At 37.8% G+C, this 23,125-nt stretch overlaps 1 protein-coding gene and 1 non-coding gene across 3 annotated transcripts in view; both read right to left on the reverse strand.

Annotated features, from left to right (window-relative positions):
* Window positions 1–23,125, reverse strand: part of Pard3b (par-3 family cell polarity regulator beta) — a 990,481-nt gene that overhangs the window by 73,144 nt on the left and 894,212 nt on the right. The gene's annotated exons all lie outside the window — the stretch shown is intronic.
* Window positions 13,919–14,043, reverse strand: LOC138835254 (small nucleolar RNA SNORA40). The gene has a single exon (XR_011374537.1). It is a non-coding gene; the product is annotated as a small nucleolar RNA SNORA40 (small nucleolar RNA).

Consider the following 23,125-nt stretch of genomic DNA (forward strand, 5'->3'; position numbering starts at 1 on the left):
TACTGAATTCTTCAATTTCACCAACGTAATTTCCTTCCAAATTATCTTTTATCTGGATGCGGGAAGTCCAAGTACTGTGAAAACTTTGCCAAAATAAAAAGCTTTTAGATTTCTAATGCTGGCTATGCACAAACCCATGGAAGACTGTGGAAGGATAGTGAGCGGTTGCCAACTGCCAAATACGACTGCTTTTTGCATAATTAATGTCATTCTTGCTGCTCGAGTACCATTTCCACCCTCTAATAATTTCCATTAATAGAGGAAGTTTCTGCAATAATTTTTGCATTCTGCAAACCTACAGTGGCTTCTAGACACCTTTTAATCAAAATAATGACAATGGGTGAAAGGGGGGTGGTTAGCGCTATTACAGCAATCCTGGGTTGCATTCATTTTGTTGTTATTTTCAACCTCCAAAACTTGTCCAAAGGGCTCCTTGATTGACTGCTTTTATAACCATCAAACCTTGCTGTCTTTGATTTTAGTAGCACAGAACCATATGGATTGATACTATAAGAATTAAAGTATGTAAAGTGAACGTATCAGATAATCCACTTACAAAAAAGGTGAAAATAAGTTTTTTTAAAAAAAGAAAAGAAAAATACCCCAAAGATGAGCAGATGCAGTTCAAACAGTCCTTTTGAAATGTGATAATTGTATAATACTTTGAGCTGAGACTTCCAGTGAGAGACCAGCTCTAACTCATAACCTCAAACCTGCCAATTCACACTGCTTTTCTTTTCTTTCTTTCTTTATTTTTTTTTTATTGTGCTGTTTCAAAACCAAGAGCTTGGTCCAGGAAATAAAATTATCAGAACATACAGATAGCAATAAAAGATCAGCTCAAGTGTCTCATATGAGCCAAGAAATGGATGCAGCCTGGTTGTGCTGGAGGCCCCTGTGAGGGGTGCTGTGTGTGTCAGAGGACACCACGTCTGCACTGGGTAATGTTTCTGAGAAGCCATTCCTGGACTTGCCAGAAACTGAATGTGGAAGTTTGGATGTAAGGAAACCACTGAGAAGAGTATCTTCCTCTCTGTTCCCGAGCTGCTCAGGAAGTAGTAAAAGCCTACATCAAAGCCTCATTTTCCTTTGCTTAAGATGGCTTTGAAAAATTTCACCCGAGCCACATCTACCCATACTAGGCCTGCTCTGTGAAGTCCACCTAGTGGAGTCTGACAAAGCTGCTTGGGTAGGAAGCGCTTGCTCTGTGCAATGACCTGGGGAGGGGCATGGTTCTGGTTTGGAGACGGTATGGTACTTATGATCTGATTAAAGCTTGAGAATTGGCTTCCAGAGCTATGACGAAATAAGACAGAAACAATACTTGGGTATGGGTGTGTTTCAGTAGTCAACATTAAAGTAAAAAAATAAAAACAACAACTAAAACCAACCAAACAAACAGCTAGTCATCCACAAGGTGCGTCCACTTCATCAGAAGCCTGGGAGCCACTGTGGACGGGACATAGTGAGCAGCCAGGGCTGGCTTGGGGGAGTGAGTCTCCTGGGAGCCCCACCACAGGCTTGGCAGGGCTGTGCAAACAACACAGGGATAAATACCAACTTTCAAAGTGTCTTTCCTATTGGCAAGATGTGCTCATGTCTAGACGCATGTCTACCTATATACAGCATGAACGGGATATCATAAGATACTACATTTATAAAGGATTTTGCAGTCATCAAAATAGTTCTATCGAGTAACCGATGAGAGTTTCTAAAGGAACATTAGGAGGTTGTGCTCTCAGGCCTGCATACCGTGGGACACAGCTGTTCTGTGCCTTTATTCTAGAAGAAGCTACCTGGTTTGACTGTATTCACCACGTGGTGTGCTACCTGATCCAAGTTAACTTTTGAGCCTCATTTTTCTCACCTGCAAAATGAAACTAGTAATCATCTCTACCTCAAATGGGTAATTGTGAGGGTTAAACAGTATGATGCATGCAAACCACAGGGTATAAACCACTTGACATGTATGTTCAGCAAATATTATTTCTTACTACTTGTTGCTTCAATTACTTTGAACTTGACTTTTCTCTTGGTAGGGAAAATATCTGCAGAAGATTTCTTCTCTGTCCTGTGGATCTGTTTCCATGAGCCTTTAATTAGCTCTGGCTAAGGTAAAGAATTAATGGAAGATTCTTCAGTGATATGATACTGTCCCCAAAACAGCACTGGAAAGAGAGTGAAGACAGTCAGAGAATGAAAAGACAGATGGGCAGAGATGGTATGAAATTATAGTTTTAATAATAATTACCCAGAGTGTTATAATGACCTTTTGCATTGTTTTTGCTTTTGCCCTGTTGGATTATGAATGTTTGGAGACAAAGAATATTGTTTAATTTATATTTGCAATATTTTTTCTGGCATGTGTTATAAGCTGAATAAATAAAGAGTAAAATGCCAACTAAATGATATCAGTAGCCTTAAAAGTAGGATATGACATGTGTAAACAGAGAAACATGATCACAAACTAACCAACTACCCACAGAAAACAGACTAATCTAGCCAGCCTGTCTCAGGAACCTAACAGTAACTAAGCATAATCTCCAGTTGGATGGGAACCTGCCTTCCATGTCTGAAGCTGAGAAATGATAATTGTCTTTTAACAGTATAGAGGTGAAATATTATGGAATTATTTGGGATCAAATATAAACACCAGCACTAGTGGTGTACAGTCCTGGTGGCAGGATGGAAAGAGGATGACAACAGAGTTGGTTTGAGCATAGGTAGGGAGTGAGTTCATCTCAACTTATCTACTGACTGCTACTACTCAGCTATAAGCTCTATGGTAGCCAATTAGTGCATTTTTCTAAAGGAGCAGAGTCCCAGCTTTCTAGTACAGTAGAAGGCCCACTCATTGTGCCTCCAATCTTGAAAGCACCTCTATTTATGTTTAGGAGATGTCTGTCCAGGGACAGTTCTTCTAGAGAAACAAAGATATAGCATCTGAAGGGAAGCTTCACGTAACAAGTGATTGGCAGGTAGGAGGAATGAAGAGACCCAAGAAAAAGAAGCCAACACTCCATGAAATTCTTCGTAAACAAAGTAAACCCCAACTTTGTCAACTAAGCAGTGACAATGTTTTGAATGTCATTCAAGTGATTCTCTCCACATTTAAGGAGAAACATGTTCAAAACAATCCCTAAGGGTCTATTCATTATGCCCCAGTATAGTGTGAATGTTGACTGGAAACCAATATCTAGTTATTGTCTTAATATTTTTGTACTGTTTTATGGGCTCAGTTGAAGAAATGTGAGGTGATTTGCAAACAGCAGCCCAGTGCTGCTAACATCTTAAGACATCATGCCAAAGAATATGCAGGGATGTTTACTTATCAATGTCTTGACATTAAGAAAAGTGGAAGTTCAGGATAAAGATTGCAAAGAATTTCTTATGGTATAATCCATTTGGAAGAAAGACCATTTCCCAGGGGGAGTTGATTTATATTTTAGAAAACATAACGCCCATTCGTCATGTATTTGTGACAGATGTAATGCCATGTCCACCTATAAATCAGATTTTCCTTCTGTTAGAAGCCCCACAGTTCTCCCCACTGAAGGCTAGTCTCATGGGCACTGACCTAAGAGGATTTAAAATCCAAAGGGCCCAATTACTAAAAATCTTCCATCATATAATTGGGCTTTGGTATAGAAAATAACACCAGTATTAATCCAAGTCACATGGGTGGAAGTGGAGCAAGCTGCATCTCCCAACTGTCAATTGGCCTAACAGTGAAGGGGTGGGTACCTCAGAGCATCTTCCCCAGGGACCATGGGGAAACTCACTTTCATTTTACAGACAGCAAAACTGCATAAATTATACCAATAACCCAAAAGTAAGTGACTGACCAGATGAAGATGGCTGGATCTAAACTTAGAATGTTCACAGGGGAAACATCATTTTCAATTTGAGAGTCATCCCCTGGGAATAACCCATCCAGACAAAGAATGGGTCGAGTCATCTTTCCCTGGGAACAGAGATCAAACACTGTAATTCAAAGAGCAGCAACACTCAAGTGAGAGGGAACAGGAGAGTGTAATGCTTTGGAAAGAGCAGCAATCTAGCCTCTTTCACTACATTCCTTGGAGCATAGGAACATGTGGCTCAGAATTGAACCAAGTCATTTTTTAAAAGAGATTTCAAAGTCTACCACATTTCTAGTGGTGTGCAACTCAGTTAACAACTACCAGTCACTCCTCCTTGTGACTCTAAAGAATTCCAACATTGTATAGACTTCATACCTTCCCCTTTCCCCCACATACCTATTGGCCAAATAATCACACAATACCAAACCATGAGAACTTATAACAACAGAAACAGAATGAGCTTGCAAAAGGATTTTAGATCTGCTCCAGATTGCATTAGGCTTGCTGTCACAATTTTATTAGCTCACCTTGATTACTTCTTCATCCTGTAGGTGAAGACAACATACCTTCAGTGGTATGTTTCTAATCAGAAAGGACAAAGCACTAAGAAATGGGAGTTAGTAAGGCCCCCGAAGAAAAACGACCAAACCCTTCAATGTGTTTCTAAATGATAATTTCTAAGAATAATTGAAATCAAGGATCTTTAAGATGAGGGAACTTGGCAATTGTTCGAGAACCTATATACAGAGCATCAGGACCACAGCCACCACGTACTCAAAGAGGAAATGATATGAGTGCTGGAAAGGAGTCACTACTGCATAGGATGGGCAATGCCTTCCTGGATAACGTCTTCAAATACCCTGTTCTTTAAATAGATGACTTATTTAAGTGCTGGGAATTACAGAGACTCATTAAATCAATGTTTTCATAGCTTTCAGAAGTAAATATATTTTTCTTTCTTTCCTCCCCTCCTTTCCCTTCCCTTTCCTTTTCTTTCCATGGTACTGGAAAGTAACCCATAGGGCCAACTCCCTTGCCCATAAAATATTTTTTCTTATTATGCTACAGATAAATATTCCAATAGCTCTTCTATTATTGGGTGCAGTTTGACTCACAGATTATGACAAACAAAACTGGCCTGCTGTTCTGTGTATCCATTAGCAGAGTTACAAACTACTGACAGTACAAATCTCAGAGGATGGCTTAGTTTGAAAATGTCCCATGATATCTCCTTTTTGTATGCATAGAACACTCAAATAAGGAGTCCAGAGGCCATGCCTTTAGGCCCTTCCTCTTCCTGCTAACTGGGACCAACTCTGAAAAAAAGTTACAAAGGATTGGAGTAAGGATTAAAGGGAAGACAAAGGCTGACAAATCTGTGGTGAACATGGTGAGGGACTGTGGGTACTTCCTCTTACAATTATTGTAGAATGTGCAGGTGGATAGTCATGGCACTGCCATGGAAACATCAGAAAGAAGCAAAAGGATTTGATTATGGGGCACTATGTCTCCATGGCAAACACAGAGCTATGAGGTTTGCATGAAAGAATGCTATCCTAACCTGCATGCATCTCTTTAGACTGGAAGCTTACATGTCACAATTTTAAACAAATTATAATAGCTTCTGGCGTTGAGAGCTTCTGGAATGAAATCATAGACCGTATCTCCTTGAAAATCACTGAGTTAGAACTTAGATGAACATAGTGAGCTGCAACGAATGTCACCCCTTCTTCTGTGCCTTAAGTGTGATGACTACTGCGCGTTACAGATGTGTCTTAGAAAATCAGAGATAACAACTGATGAGAATGGCAAACACAATGGACTTAATAATTTCATCCCCAAAGACCCACACAGTTTTGATCTTGTCTTTTTCTTGCCCTCTTCCCATGCTCTGCTTCCTCTAACTCACTCATGCTTGTATATCCAGGTCCTACCTGGCCTGCAAAACCCCCTCTCCAGATCTCCAGATAGTCAGGTCTTCGCCCCTCTTTTGCTCATGCCTTACTTAAAAGTCTCCTCTTCCCAATAGCTTCCCTGACTACCATATCAAAATAGCACTCCTTGCTCAGCATTGGGCAGTAGCCTCTTAGCCAAGCTCCATATTTATTCCTGGGCATTATCATGTTTATTATGTATGTCTCCTTACAAACATAAGCTCCACAAAGGGCTGGGGACTTTGTTAACTCTCCCCCACCTACATCAGTATCTGGAAGGCATTTAGAAAGTCTTGAGTGAAAGAGACAAATCACTTTCCAAAACGTCTTGTCTAGTCATGCTTTGTTCTTTTATATTTTTTTGCACTGCTTTTCTTTTTTTTCCCTCTTTCTTTTCTTCCTTCCTTATCCAGAGACAAACAATAAACACACAGAGAGTGCTCCAATGATAGAGTCTTTGTAAATGCCTTACTAAACTCTACCACAGGTGGCTGGTTGCCTGGTGATTTTCTTTCTTCTATTTCTTAGAACATTCTACATTGAAATCTTTGTCTTTGTGTAAATTTAGTGTTTATTTTCATACATTTGAGAATAATTCTGGCCACATAGGGTGACTTAATTAACCCTATGTTTTCTGTAACTGACTTCTAAATTGAGCAATGAAAGGTTTTTAAATATATACTTTAAGATTAGCCTGAAAAGAAAGCTCTCTTTTCACTATTTATGGAAAAAAGTGACAGGAATAAGGGAGTGAGGGAGGTAAGAGGGTGATGAAAATGAGTTTTTATTTCCTAGATCATTTATGTTGAATTAATCCATGAAAATGTGCACAAACCCAAACAATCTAGTAGCTACAGAAGTGAAACAAACCATCTCAAAGTTCAGTATGTGTGGACTTCATTAGTTTTCTGTCATCAAGGCATAAAAATAGCACATCCAGGCACTGGGGTACCCCCCCCCACAAGTCCCAAAGCTGAATTGTTTTATTTATGATCATTATTTTCCCTCTGCCTTCCTTTGGGAGGAAGAGAATGCAAAAATTAAAATTTATAAATTCAAAAACATCCACCTCTTAAGGAGAACACATCTAATATTTTCCTTGAGTGAAAAAAAGAGGGATGGACATATTTTGCTTTCCTTTCTTTGCAATGAAAGTTGAAACAGTGATTTTGTGTTATTATAACACTCATCAGTTCTCCCTCTAATTTGGATGGTTTTTCATAAAGCTCCATTGATTCCACTGAAAGGAATTCCTCCTGGCAAAAGCAGAACACACACACTGATTGCTAAATATGCAGCAATTATCATATTCAGCAGCACACTTTAATATCTTATTTATAGATGTATCTATCTATAATTTGCTTTAATTAAGTTGCATTGATTTTAATGACAGGAATGATTCTCAGAGAAGGGGATGGGTGTCATATGCTCCTGTAAGTCTTCGTCCATTATTCTTGAAGGCCAATAGCTTAGGGACCTTCTGCGGGCTGTAGGCATAGAGATTCCAATTCAGTTAAGGTTTGGGTAAAATTTTAATGTGTATACACACCTCAGGATTTTCCCCTCTTGATAGTAGATAGTATATAGCTTTGTGTAGTAAAAATGGCAACCTACTTTTAAAATGCCTTCATTTGTGCATAGTTTTATCACTAGGCCAAAGGGGCATTCAGTATTTACTTACACAAGTACTCTGTGTTAGGTGGGATCAGAATCAGCACTGTGGTTCAACATTAACTTTTAGTCTTTTCTTCCTGCACTGACAAGAACATCAGACAGCTCTTAGAAAGAAATTTGGGAACTAGGGTGGTTTTATTTTTTTGTGTTTTTGAATTCTTGATTATTTTTCACACCTTCCCTCCTAGTGAAAGTTCTAGGGAAAATTAGGACCAAAGACTTCTAACTTTGCCCTTCATGACGTCCATGTCAGGAACGAAGGGTCTAGCCAGCGAAATGTAACACAAAGAAAGCAAGTATATTTTTAAAGGTTCTAAAATATTACTCATCATGACCAGCAACAATTTCTCTTTCTTTTTTTTTTAAAACTGGATGAAGAAGATATAAGCACTGTTTCTATAAATCTTTGCACCTCTCAAGGTGTCAACATTCATTTTGTATAAATTATCCATGTTCGAATGCCAAGGCATGATCACAAAGGCAAACTCGGAAGACAGTTATGCCTGTGCATTCACAGATTCTGGTCACCATTTTTCACTCCCTGATTATTGCTACAAGTGTTGATTAATAGTGGTGTTCATGCTGCTAGAATGCATTTCCCTGGAGGTGAAGAAAACATTCAAGGGGGAAAAAAAACCCAGAAAGAAGGAAAGATAATAATCAACCCATCCTTCCGCTTCTCTGTAATAACCCTGCAGAGGGTGTGCAAATCATGGCTCCTGATGATTCCCGTTAGCAGCTTCTGAGCCATTTCACTCAGAAGATCATCCATATGCATCAGATCACCAATTTGTCAATCAGTTTATAAGGCAATTAAGTGTTCCCTAATCTCCCTCCTTCCCTTTGGGAAAGGACAAAATGATATAAGCAGCAAGGGCTCTAAGAGTGGCGTGAGGACATTTTATACCCAGTGTCTCTCTTGGGTGTCACTGCCCTGTATGAATGTGAGGATACAACCTCAATGATAATAACGAGCAAGACTGGAATTTACCAAGGCTGATTAGGTTACTACGTATTTTTTTCTCTCTCATCAGTAATGCCATCTCTCTTATCCATGAAGGGAAACTAATGAATTGGATTTAGAGAGCGAGAACATTTCTTAATAAATGCAATACAACAGGAGATATAAAAGAAATACAGATGAGAATACTTCAGCCAGGCTTGCAACAACCAGACATGGCTATGATGCTACTATCCCTGCTTAAACCATAGCTGGGTCTAAGGTCTCTTTAAAACTATTTACACCTTTGGCCTCAGATCATGAAGGCTATCAGTTTCTTTTGTTGAACTCAGTAAGATCTTTTCCAGCTTCCTGCATCTTTCTCCGGGTGCCTTTTCTTACCATTAATCCTATGATGTGTTTCTGTTCTCTTAACTCTTAATTGTCTCTAATGAAGAGCAGACCAGCTATGGCCACATATGCACTTTCCTTCTTGATTTAAGTGGAAAGACTAATTGGTATAAATTATGGTGAAAGAACTCGAGGCTCTCCCATAAGTTGGAAGAAGAAAAGCAAATAAGCTTACATTCGTTCTTCTGGCATAGTGTATACACACTGTAGTTTTTCTGCATGCAGTTAGGCTTGGCATTGAGTCAGTTTTCCCATAAATTCTTTTGCAAAGGACACAGTCTGCATGCAGGTATTGCACTCTGACCTTTCAGGTCATAATCCTCCTTCTTTGACTGCTCCTCTCATCCCTACCTCCATTCTAGTATTGTCTGGTGATCCTGCACTATATAATTACTTGATAGCAATTCTTATGCAGGTGATTCGTGACTCTAGAGTCAACCTTTTTTTCTCTCCCAAATTGTTCAGCTTGGGCTTCTGTGCAGCCAATCCAGGGAGAAACTTTTCATTGCTTTGTTACTGAGTATAAGTATGAGAAACGTTTGGTAAGAGGAAAGAAATCCATCTTAACTATTATCCTTCTCCCCCTATACCAGGCCAAAGATGTTTTCTTTTAGTTTGAATCCCTCTCTTTGGCTTCTTAGAATTGACAGGTACCATCAAAAGATGGTGAATCTCTGGTGGTTTCAAAAATAGATTTGGAACTCAACTACTGAACTAACTGGAGTAGACTGCATCCTGGAAGGAAACAGATAAATCAGGAAGGGAGGAAATCAAAACAGAAAGTAGCAAATCAATAAATGTCTAAATTATTTTATAGCATCCACAAGAACCTTTTTTTCTGTGGGTGCTGATACTGGGGCTTGAACTCAGGGATTTCAGGTTCTTACTTGTTCAAGGCTAATGATGCTCTACCACTTGGAGACACATATCAACTTTCAGACTTGTACTGCTTAATTGGAGATAAGAATCCCATGGACTCTTCTGCCTGGGCTGGCTTCAAACTCAGTTCTCAGTTTCCTGAGTAGCTAGGATTACAGGTGGTATATACCAGCACCTGGCTCCAAATCCTCATTTTTATGACAGTAGAATGTACTCCTGGCATTGTTTGTAAGTTAAAGCAACACCCTTATGATATGGCTAACACATTTTTCATCAAAAGTCCTCCAGGGTAGCAAGAGACAGGTAGGTCTCCAGCATATGAGAATAACGTTTCTGCAACCTACACCCGCATCTTAAGTGTGGCCAAGAGACCTTGGATGAATATGTAATGAGCTGCACTTGTAAGTCTGGACGTGCACAGCATTTCCCTTCCATATGTTCTGGTGTGCCTCTCTTTTTCATGTTGTGCTAGAAACATGCATACCCTGCGGACAACACTTATTCTTCACAGTGCTGTTGGGTGGCACCTTTCTTTGCCTGCTTATACCAAGCTGGCAGTGGGTATAGTTTTTCTGTGATCTGGTATTATCTTTCAGTCAAGCTACCAGATGGATGCCAGATGGGTAATTGTAGCCAGGGCTTCTGCTCTAGGTCCACCCCACAGCCCATGGGCATGAGCTTGTCAGTTAACTGAGTCAAAAATGGTGCTTCAAAGAAATACTCCTTCAAACCATAGGCATCTGTTTCCTACTCTAATGACCTTTAAAAAAATCAAGGAGAAGAAAAACCTTGCAGACAAGCTTTTCTTTAACTAGATGTTACATTTGTGAGAAAGAAAAGGGGAAATGATGGTAGAGTGGCTTGAAGATGTCAAACTCATTTCCAGCTAATGGCACCTCCAAAAAAGCCACCAACTCAAACAGCGTGTCCGCAGAGAAAGTGAAGTATAATCAATAGAGTCCTTTTCAGTGATAGCCTCACAATGTCATCTCCATTCCTGAAGGGCAGATTTTACATAACATTTTCTGAGGTTAAGAAGGGGGAAAAGGAGAAGAAAAATGAAGGGGAGAAAGAAAAAAAGAAATGCAGGAGCTTGAAAGGCCTCAAGATTCTTAGGCAACAACAACAAGTATAGGAGAATGAGTCAGTAAAATGGTGGAAAGACATCTTCTAAGGATTCCACTCTAAATCCCTTTCCCTAACCTCTATTGTCACACCGGACAAATTACATTAAAAAAAATATCCTGACGGATCATCTGGTTATTTTAAGTGTGTATTTCATCAGTTCATTATGAAGGCTTATTTTCTAAATTAACTACAAATAAAGTGGGATCCTCTAACCATTTATTCACGCAATTCTGTCAGCTAATTTTTTTTTCCCAGCAGATATCAAAGGCAGATCTCCAGTCCGTGCTGGGCTGTCTTTCTGAAGAAGTTACGATAGTTCTGTGTTCCCTCAGGTTACTATGGAAACACTTTTCTTTTCAGGTCATCCACTTACAAAGGTAACATTTGCATTCAAATGTGTTAGAAGTTAATTTTTCAATACTCAAGTTGAGGTCATGCCACCATTTCATATCTATTAGTTCAAAATCCTTGAACAAAGATCGACTTAATCTATAAAAAATACTTGAATGATGCTGAGCCCTGGTGGCTCACACCTGTAATCCTCGTGACTCAGGAGGCTGAGATCTGAGGATGACAAATCCAAGCCAGCCTAGGCAAGAAAGTCTGTGAGACTCTTTATCTCAAATTAACCACCAAAAATCTTGAAAGTAGAGCAGTGGTTCAGATGGTAGAATACTAGCCTTGAACACAAAAGCTCAGGGACGGTGTGCCCAGATCCTGAGTTCAAGTTCCAGGATCTACAGAAAAGTTCACCTTATAAAATGCTGCCATAAACAAATCACATTTACTTGTGTGCACAAGAAAATATCAGCAGTGCCCTGCTGTCATTCCTCATGTGTTGAGTGTTGAGTTGTGTCATCTCTAGCATAAAGAAAGAAGTGGCTAGAGATAGGAACACAGAACAGTGTTAACAGCTATGTGCCTTGTCTATGGGACTGTGCCTCATTGTATCCTATTTGGGCCATCGAGAATTCATTTGAGTAAGCATCTGTTGAGAGTCTGCAAGGCACTCGGCATCAAGGTAGACACAGCACAGGGCTCACATATGTTCTTGTTCTTGAAATAAGTGTTTGCCCCAATAGGAATACAGTTGTTTTACTTCCTGGTACAGGTAGAGGTGGCAGGAAGCACTGACGGAAGGGGTGGTGACATGGCTAGGGTTTCTTGGAAGCTCCATGAAGGGTCCTGTGACTAATATATGAAAAATGACCATAACCTCCTGTAGGATGCCTCCATGGGACACTGTCTAACTCCTCTTCTGGCTCATGGCGTAGACTGCAGTGTGGGATTACTGGAGCTGGCAACGACAAGAAATTCTGGAAAAGTAAAAATGGGGGTACAACACAGACTCTGAGAAACTCCCCCCAACACAACTACTTGTCTGATTGCATTATGTGTCATTACCCACTTGAAAAAGTCAGCATGATGAGGACTAGTCTGAATAGAAGAGGAAACTCAGCTTTGGAGCTGAGGACACTTTCGTGTTGAATCTGGAAGGATCCTGATCCTCCTCTCCCTGAGAGAGACCTGAAGCCATGCTTTACAAGTCTACCCATAGTTATCCAGAATTTGTTCTCTACCAGAATGACAGAATAGGATGCCAAAGGCGGAAGGCAGGTGGCTGAGGTGGAGGCTGTGACCAAATGTGATGGAGGTAACACCCTTCACCTGCCCCAGGACACTCAAACAGAAGCTGCAGGGTGGTTTAGTAGCTGCCTTCTTAGAGATTTTAAATGGCAGACGTAGCATGAGGTAGCCAAGACTATAACTTCCCTGGCCAGTTATAACTACAGAGAACATTATTTAGTATGCAAAGCCTATTGAAACTGAAACATTAATGACTTGTTTTGCCAGCACCCTCAAACCACATATAAAAGAGCTAAGAGCTAAGCTCCTGTCTCCTTTATAGATGTTAGTCACGTACCACAAAATCAAAAACCTTACTGCAACTCAAAATGACTTTTCTATTTTTTTCCCCTTGTCAGAGGCCAGAAACTGTTTTACAGAATGATGTTAGGTTGTACTGACATGATTTATGCTAACCAGTATTCTTTGCAGTGGTGTGTGTGTGTGTGTGTGTGTGTGTGTGTGTGTGTGTGTGTGTGTGTCTGTGTGTGTGTGTGTGTCTGTGTGTCTGTGTGTCTGTGTGTCTGTGTGTCTGTGTGTTTATGTTTCCAAATAGATTGTTTAATTATCTGCTCCATTATCTTTCTGGAAGCTGTACTTCATTGTATCAAGCATATTTATCAATAAGAAATGAATTCCATCCTAGAAACTGATTTGTTCAAGGTAACTTTCATTATAGTCACACTTGCTATGTTTAATGATGGCTCTACACTTGTGCTGTTTTATTTATAGCTGTAAACTTCCCACTTGACTTTTTCACCATCTGAAAGCCAAGTGAAATCTCAATGACCATTTATGTTTCCAGACAAAATTTTCCTGGAAAGGGGATATGGACACATAAATACAATAAATATTTAAAGTTAGTTTTAAATTACTACTTATTATTGCTGAATATTGGTCTCCCTCAAATCATGACCTCTATCAGGTTGTATACCTCAAAAACTATAAACTATACCCAAATTATTACTAAAGACAAAGAACTAAGCAGAAGTAAAATGGTATTTTTAGGAATTTAAATTTTCTTCAAGCCAATTAATTTAGCATCTAACATTATTTTCCTCACTAGGACTAGGACTAAAAAAGGTAGTAATGTGGAATGTGGCATCTGTCATGTGTGTTTCGAAGTTAAAAATGGAAATATGGCCAGGCAGTATGTGCCATAAACAAAAGATGAGCAATTTGACATTGTAGCTGAGCTTGCTAGCAAGTTGGAGAATCACTTTTGGTCCTCGACCTCCTGCAGGCTTTCTCGTTGGCTCATTTCTGGGTGCACAGGCATTGCACAATTTAGGAAAACAAGCCATAACAACAACCACTTTTTGTAAAACTTCACTTCACAATATTGTAATATGCTTAAGCTTTGCATCTGTTGATTTTTTTTTAGAATTTTTACGTCAACTTTATTCTCAGAGCCAACCTGAGTGAGTTAACAAACCCCTATCATTATCAACTATCGTAGGATTCATATTCCTTTTTACATGTACCCAAAATGCATAGTCAACAATGAGTTCTGGGTTGCAAAAGAGGATTTATTATTTGCACCTGTCTGTAAGGCTTCGTTACAAATAAAAAAACACACACAAGTACCATGTATCTTTTGATTTTTAAAGATATCACAAAGTGTCAGGCAATAGTTGAATTACAGACTAGTAATAGCAACACACACACACACACACACACACACACACACACACACACACACACACAAACACCCACAATCCCACAACAGACATGCATGTGTGACTGTGGTACACAGAGGGACAGGGATAGATCTGAGAGGAAATGAGAGATCAAACCCAACTGTGAAATAGAATCTATATTCAGAATTATCTCTGGAAAGTAGTTGGGTGACCAATCCAGGTCAGAAAATACCAGTTGGACTCTTACCATATGTTCTTGACATTTGGGAGCATGTTAGGTTTCATTTTTCTGATAAAAATACCTGAGAGAAAGGAACTTCATGGAGGAAGGATTCATTTTGGCTCATGGTTTCAAAGATTTCTGTCCATGTGCACCTGGCTCCATTGCTTTTAGGCCTGGAGTAAGGCAGGAACAAATAGAGGAAGGACATGGTGGGCGAAGCTGTTCACGTCACAGAAGCCAGGAAATAAAGAGGAGTTTGGGCAGGGGACAGATATATCTTTCCAGGCTAGGCCTTCAGTAACCTAATTCCTCCAACTACGCTGGACCTCCCACTTTCTACCATCTTCCAATAATACTATCAAGGCAGTAACCACTGGTCAGTTAGGTCACCACCCCCAAGGATTCAATGACTTCTCATGAACAATCAACTGGCAAACAACCTCTAACATGTAAGTCATTGGAGGACATTCCAGACTCATCCTATAACAAGAAGATAGTTGCCTTAATGTTATTTTGGTCTTCATTAGGAAGTGACACCCTAGACCCTGAAACCCACTGGGAGAAATGAAGGAATGAATCAGATTCTTATCTGAAATTCTTATTGAACTTGGTTTGTCAACAAATTCTAGGGTGAATATTAATTCAATGCCAGAAGGGACAAACCTTTGATAAAGCTGGGTGTCATCCACAGGCTCTGTTCTAAATCTACAGTGAGGATTGCTTGCTGTATTGCAAACACGGCTCTGTTGTTAGATTAGCATATGCACCGAGGCCTTCAGTTGAGGAACTAATAAAGTCAGCAACCAATATTCTGTTGATAGCAGGGACTTTATTTTTCATTTCCAACAATTACAATGATGCAGGCTGACAGAGAAACCAAATCCTCTGTATATTCACAAGGAAATACATATGCATAATACTCAGCATTGTAGTCTAATTATTTTTTACATTGCCAATGTGAAAAATAAAAACAAACAAACATCCAAACCCTCCTAACCCTTTGAATTTCTGTGGCTTAATTTTCTAGCTCTCCTAGAATTACCTTGATACATAAACAGCAGACCAGCTTTGCTGTTGTATTTTGCGGAGCTCCTCTATGTGGAGTTGCAAGGAAAGCAATTTGGAAGTTTTACATGCCATGTCTCACTTTTTTCAGGATCATTTAGAGAAAAATTAGGATTTAACAGTGTAAGGGTAAAAAAAAGCCCCAACATTTCCAGGCATACCACTAGCCATGCACTGTTTTACTGTGTGTGAATGAAGAAGATGCAGCCAGGTAAATGGCCTTTGTGATGCAATGAAACTGTCCTAGATTTTACTATGGCTTATCATTTAGAAATTCTTTATTCTAGACAAGTTTAAGTGCTTTGATGGGTTTCATTCTGGACTCTATAGCAATATGAGCACAGGAAATTTATTATGGGCCTTCTAGATTCTAACTGAGATCATCAAAGGCATATTAACCAGGTAGAATTTACCCCAGTCCTGGACACTGGGGTTAGCTGCTAAAAATGCTGCCATGGGCCATATTTAGAAGGGATGTAGTACCAGACTTTCTGGAGGGCAGGTGGAAGAGGATAAAGCTGTTTCCTTTTAGGCACAGAGGCTAGACAAGAGGTCATGGGACTGATTAGGAGGTCAGCATAGGGCTTTCTTAGGAAAGGTGAAATTTTAAAGAGTACCCCTGAAAAGTCCAGCATTCTCTACATATCTACTCCAGGGGAAAAAGATATAAGACAGAGGAATGTTTTCTTTCTTGAGTAATGTGCAATAACATGAGGATAAAAAGTAGATTCAATCATATCTGACACAAAAAGAGGGCTGAGCTAGAAGCAGCACATAGAAAGATGACCTTTGTCTAGTGCACGTAGCAGAACCATTTGAGCAACTGAACAAAAGCAAATTTCCCTGCCAGGTATCACTCCCTTCCTGCCTCCTTCATCTGCAGAACCTGTATCCTGCAAATATGAGTCTTCTTCAGCCAGGTTTCCTGTCTTGGAACGAAGACATTTCTCCAGAAAGATGCCTGACTGGCTTTCTTGGGAACTCCAGCCATCTTATTTATGGGACAAGATCCATGTTTTCAAGTAAGAAAACAGAATTAACATGAAGCCAACTCAATCAGCAGAGCAAGGCTCTGGAAAAGTGAACAAAAAAAAGACCAATACCCAAACAAATCTGGGTGAAAATGTTGAATCGTATGACTAAAGTAACTTCTAATATTTAAATAGAGGAAAAAGAAATCATACAAAAAGGCATCATACAAGTAAGAAAAGTCAAGCCAGCCTTAGCTGTCTCCTTCCCTATATCAAAAACCAAAAGACATTAGAATTTTCAGTGGGGGGAGGGGGAAGAAGACCCTTGAGAAGCAGGCAAACCATTCCTTCAACAAATACTTATGTACTGCACATCAGGCATTGTTGTAAGTGCTGAGAGTTACATGTAAGTGACATGATCAGATTTCAAGGTTTAGAAATATAGTATCTATATATCCATTATTGAAGAGAAACTATTCAAAAAGATAAGCAGGTTAACTGAGAGATTAATCAAAAGAAAGAACTCAACAATAGAAATGTCACATCAAGAAGCACTGGCACTGGGTTTAATGTAATCCTCACATGACAGGACATACATAAAATAGTAAAACAAGACACACATAGTCTTCTTGAAAACATGACTGGGCCTCAAATGTCACAGGTTAAAAAGTGTGAGGGGAAGTTGTGACAATACACTGTCATCTTTATCTATTTGTCCATTGAGATAATTTCATTTTCTGATGTCAGCAGAGAAAACAGACTAACAAATTTGTTTTAAAATATAAAACCACTATAAGTACAAATATTTAAAAAGTGATCAGAGAAAGCATAGTATACTGGATAAGAAAGAGAACACAGAAAGAGGCAATAAAACAGAAAGCCACAAAGAAAATATAGAAACTATAGAATGCCAGCCATCATAACAGATTGAAACAAATTATACATTTCCATAGAAGAAAATGCTTTTGAATGAATTGAGCATCACCATTCAATCTTTTATAAGAGACTGAAAAACTGAAATACGGGGTGCTAAAGGGCCTCAGAAACCACATAGGCAATGAGGCTGTGACTGAGGGTCTTCTGTCTTTGACAGATATATAAAGATCTCTCTCTCTCTCTCTCTCTCTCTCTCTCTCTCTCTCTCTCTCTCTCTCTCTCTCTCTCTCTCTCTCTCTCTCTCTCTCTATCAGTCTGTCTATCTCTTTCTATAATATCTGAAGCAATATAGCAGTATAATTTTACCAAGTTTTTCTGGAGAATATTTATTTCCTCATACTTAAAATGTTTGTGAAATGAGGATAATTCAGTATTGGGATTGAAACCTAAGATCTTGAACTTGCTAGGCAAGTGTTTTCCCATTTTAGCCATTCTTCCAGCCCTTTCAGCTTTTGTTATTTCTTGAATAGAGCCTCACATTTATGGTGGAGCTAACCTGGACCACTATCTTATTTATGCTTCTTATGTGTGTGACATGGTATGTGATAGGCCCAGATCACTATATCCAACTCTTGGTTGAGGTGAGGCTTTCCTTTTGAGTTAGCTTCAAACCATGATCCTGCTGATCATTACCTTTCAAGTAGCAAGATTACAGGTCCCAGGCTCCTCTACAGGTAGGTTTTAATAGAAAAAGTTACATTTACTATGGTAATGACTTTCCCCCCATAAAGCTATTAAATTTATTGCACATGGAACTATCTGTTCTGAATTATATTTAAAGACATATTGCATACATATGTGTTTATTGTCTACTAGTATACAAACACAAGGCAGAGATTTTTGTCTGTCTTGCTCTTGCTAAGTTCCTAGCACCTTAACAGTGCTCAGGATATTATCAGCATCCAATAAGCACTTATAACACAATAAAAACTGTCAATTAAAATAATTTAATTTAAATTACTTAAAATGTTTTAAATGATAAAAGTTACCATTGACCACCAATTTTTAATAAATGCCATAAAGCATTGTAGAAGCTGCTATCTTTAACTATAAAGCACTAAAATTAAATATTAAAAATAAAAATTTAAATGGAAAAACCTAATTACTTGAAAACTGAAATAATAAGCATGTGAATCACTCTTGGCCACAATAGAACAAAGTTTACATTATATGATAGCTAGAAAAAAATAACCACATTAATATACTCAATCCTGAAGATATATTAAAACTAAGTTCTCTTTGAATTATATTGTTATTAAATATACTAAAACTAAGAGAAACAAATAATTCAAAAGTAGGCTTACTTCAGCTGTTATAAAGAGAAAAATAATGAAGTACAAACAAGTGCATTAGAAAATAGAATTATGGGAGGGCAGGGATAGTAGGGGAAAAACAAAGGAGGCAACAATGCTTGATAAGAAATGTACTCATTATCTTGCTCATGTAATTGTAACCCTTCTGTAGGGTATTTTCGCAATAAGCTTATTAAAAAGAAAATAGAATTATTAAATATATGGTAAAAATGTAAAGTGTACCAAAAGTTTGAAAACCTCAAATAGATAATTTTATAGAAAAATACAGCACATGTTCAAAATTCAGGAAAGGAGAAAAATCTCTTTTTCCAAAGATTTCTGTGTATTGAGGGAAGTTAAAAAAAATGTGTTAAAGAATTACTCACATAAAACACCAGGCTGGATGTTTTCATGGATGAGTTAAAGTCTTTACAAAGAAGTAATTGGTACATTATAGAAATTGTTACAAAGTATAAAGAGAGATAAAAAGCTATCTAGATCATTTTACAAAGGTAATATAACTCCTCTGTGTAAAACTGCTAATGTTAGAAAAGAAAAGAAAAACAAACTCCCAAACCTTAGACTTCAATTTTTCCCTTACAAATAAAATACAAAATCACAAATAAATACTATCAATCCACTCTCAGACCTGTGTTGACAGAATAAGACAGACAGAACAGGAGTGTAGATTTAGTGTTTTTAGTACCCAAAAGGCAGTTTTGCTATTTAAATCTCTGCAAACTCTTATATTAATAGAATAAGAATAAAAGTCATATGACAATCTTGGAAGATGCTTAAATGTTATTTGAAACCCTAATAGGTATATCTATTTGGTTTGATTATAGAAAACAACATGAAAGCTTCTTTCTCTCTGAACTACCATAAAGCCCACTGACAAAACTGGAACAAACTCTGGATGATACCTGCTAGTAAGGCTTTCTATTTCTTCCACATAAAGAATATTCACAAGTTAGCAAAAATGGGAATATATTACAATATAAAGTATAAGAAATTCACAAAGAAGAAATATTAATAGTCAGTGAGCTTGTGAAATGAGCTTCTTTAATTACAATTTTAGTTATAATTAAAGAATAAAACAAAAAGTGTTAGAAAAGTGGTAAAAAGAAACAAAGAAACAGTTTCATAGGGCCAATGCCAAATTTGTATAAAATAGCCTACTGATATTTACTAAGCATGTTAACAAATACACAGTTAGGGAAATACAGAATTGGGTACAAACTTAGATATATTGTATTCATAAACTGCTTTGATGAATGGTAATTCCCTTGCACAACTACTTAAAAATAATAAAAATGTATTTTTTTGTCAGTAGTGGGGCCTGAACTCTGGGCCTGGGTGCTGTCCCTCAGCTCTTCAGCTCAAGGCTAGTGCTCTGCCACTTGAGCCACAGTGCCACTTCTGGCTTTTTTCCTGCTTATGTGGTGCTGAGGAATTGAGCCCAGGGCCTCATGCATTCAAGACAAGCACTCTACCACTGAGCCACCTTCCCAGCCCATAAAAATGTATTTTTAAAAAAGATTATTCAACTCCTCCAATAATAATAGTGTCCTGAATAAATAATAAGTAAAAATGCTAATTTGTGATATTATAATTTGTACCATAATTTGTGCTAACATTTGTAACATGAGAAATGCTGCCCACTTGCAGAAAACTGAATCTTTATATATCACCTTGCACCAGAATCAATTCAAAATTGATCAAAGACCTCAATATAAGAAACTATGAAAATATTACAGGAAGGGGTAGGGGAAACACTAGGGCACAGGTTGAAACATTCTAAATAAAGATCCAGAATCACAACAAATCAAAGAAGGACTAGATAAATGGTACTGCATCAGATTTAAAAGTTTCTGCATGGCAAAAGGACATAGCTAATAAGCTAAATAGAAAGCCCATAGAATAGGAGAAGATTTTCACCAGCTATATATCAGACAAGGGTCTAATATCCAAAATATGCTTAGAGCTCAAAAACTTAACTTCCCCCCAAATAAATCCTCAAAAAAACAACAACCCAATTAACAAACAGGCTAATGACTTAAAGAGATGTCTCAAAATAAATAAAAATGGCCAATAAATAAATGAAGAAATGCTCAACATCTCAGGCCATAAAGAAAATGTAAATCAAAACAATACTGAAATTCTGTCTCACTTCAGTTAGAATGGCCATTATCAAGAAAACTAACACTAACAAATGCTGATGTGGATCTGGCCAAAAGGGAACTCTATTACACAGTGGGTGGGAATGTAAGCTTGTTCAACCACTTTAGAAAGTAGTATGGATGTTCTTCAAAAACTAAGCCTAGAGCTACCCTATGACCCATCAATTCCACTCTTGGGCAATTATCCAATAGAGCACAACAAGGCCATACTAAAGCTACTAGCACAACCATGTTCATTGTAGCATTATTTACCAGAACCAAAATTTGGAATCAGCTCAGATGTCCCTCAACAGATGAATTGATCATGAAAATGTGGTATATATACAGAATGGAAGGCTACTCATGCATCAGAAAGAATGATATACCATTCATAAGTACATGGAAAGACTTGGAAAACATTATATTAAGCAATTTAAGCCAGACCCAGAGAAACATAGGTTGCATGGTTTCTTTCATTTGTGGCAGCTAGAATGTGCCTACCAATCTACAAGTAAACACACTGGGTGATAAGCAAGGAGTTACAAGTGAATTAACTGAAGTGTAATAGACTCTATGGGGTGTGCGAATAGTTTAATTCTTTAAAAAGACTAAATCAAAGCTCAACAAAATAAATACCCAGAAAAGAGTACTTGTAAGAGCAGAAGGTAGGGCCTAGGGGAGAGGGGTAGATGCATAAAGGGGGGGGAGGGGAGCATACATAAGAATTCATTATATATACCACAGAATTGATACATATAAAGGAAGGAATAGATCAAAAGTGGGGGTTTGAATGTTGAAGTGATGACAGAGATCAACATGCATTGCCTACATAAAATGCTTTGTTAATAGGCAAAAAACCCATATTAAATACATAATCTAAAATTATGATAAGTGGGGGAAAGGGTGGGTGAGAATATTGAAAGGGGTAATATTGATCAAGATGCACTGTATTAATAAACTGCTTCAGTGAATGGCAACTGCTTTGTATACTTTAAAGATAATAAAAAATATAATGTCCCCCCAAGAAATGGTTAAAACAATTTAAATATCCAATAATGGTAAAGTGATCAATCATTTCTTGAATATTTTCTAGAAAATAAAGTGTATTAAATACCATTATTTCTAGAAAGTAGATTAACCAATTACTGACTATCCTTTCTAGGAAAATTAAGTACCAAATTTACATTTTTGAAGACAATTTAATGGCATGGAAAACCTTCACAGTATAACAAAGTGTAAAAATAGTTTAAGCAACATCATTTTTCAGAAGCATTCCCATTTAATATGTAATATGTTGCATGGCTAGATGATAGATAATTTATATTTTCATTTTAACACATTCCAATTACTTAAAATTTTAAAAATAAACACATGAGTTTTATGACAAAATTTTAAAGACAAAGTAGAAGAAATAAAAGCAAGGTTCAGGAAGTTAAAAAGGCTGAAGTATGCCAGGCATAGCTAGTTGGCTTCCTAAATGCTGCTGGCTATATAACCACTCTCTTTCAAAAGGTTTATTTCAGGCCTACATAAAACCAGCAACTGTTAAACTCAAATTAATTAAAGTATGGGCTGTTAATCTTTATATGTTATGTTGATGCACAGACATATATCAGAAAAGCAATCTATGTGCAACTTAATACATGCTTCAGAGAGGCTTTATTCAAACTTTATGTATAAACCCTTTTGAGTTGCTTGTTTGTTATGAGTGCCATGCAAGTTCTTCTAAATAAAATGGTAAACAATCAGGTAAGTAACTTAAAGTCTAGATGACTAGAGTTTTTCTGTCTTTTCAAATCCTAACCTATAGGAAGAGTGAAAGGCTTCATTATAACATGTGTGTGTGTGTGTGTGTGTGTGTGTGTGTGTGTGTGTGCATGCCTGTGAGTGTGCATGGGTAGACATACGCATTGGGTGCCAAACAAAATTTTCTCCCTCTAATCCTCATATACTCACATTTACTGCCAACAATATAATGCCTTGGCCCATCTTGGTCATTAATTAAGATGGATAGAATGCATGAATGTTCAAATCCTTAAAATGAGAGGCTGGACTTTAAAAACAGTATAATTATGGGTCATACACTAAAAGAAACTTTGTATCTGTTCTCAAATTGCAAAGGGCAATTGTTTAAATGTAGTAGCTTACTTGAAAGCAGACTGTCCTAAAACTCAGACACAAAGAAAGGCCATGCACACAAGGGAAAACTTCACATGAATAAAAGCAAATCTATCTTATTAATTCTTGGTTAGTTTCTTTCCTATGCATTCACTTATCAATTTTTCTTCCTGTATTAACTACTCTTAACTATCTCATTATAGTTGAAATTATATTTCCTGTCTGCCTTTCCCACCAGACATGAACTCCTTATTCACTTCTGAATC

This window comes from Dipodomys merriami, unplaced genomic scaffold, assembly GCF_024711535.1.
Source record: "Dipodomys merriami isolate MVZ:Mamm:240054 unplaced genomic scaffold, mDipMer1.0.p SCAF_1, whole genome shotgun sequence".
Taxonomy (NCBI): Eukaryota; Metazoa; Chordata; class Mammalia; order Rodentia; family Heteromyidae; genus Dipodomys; species Dipodomys merriami.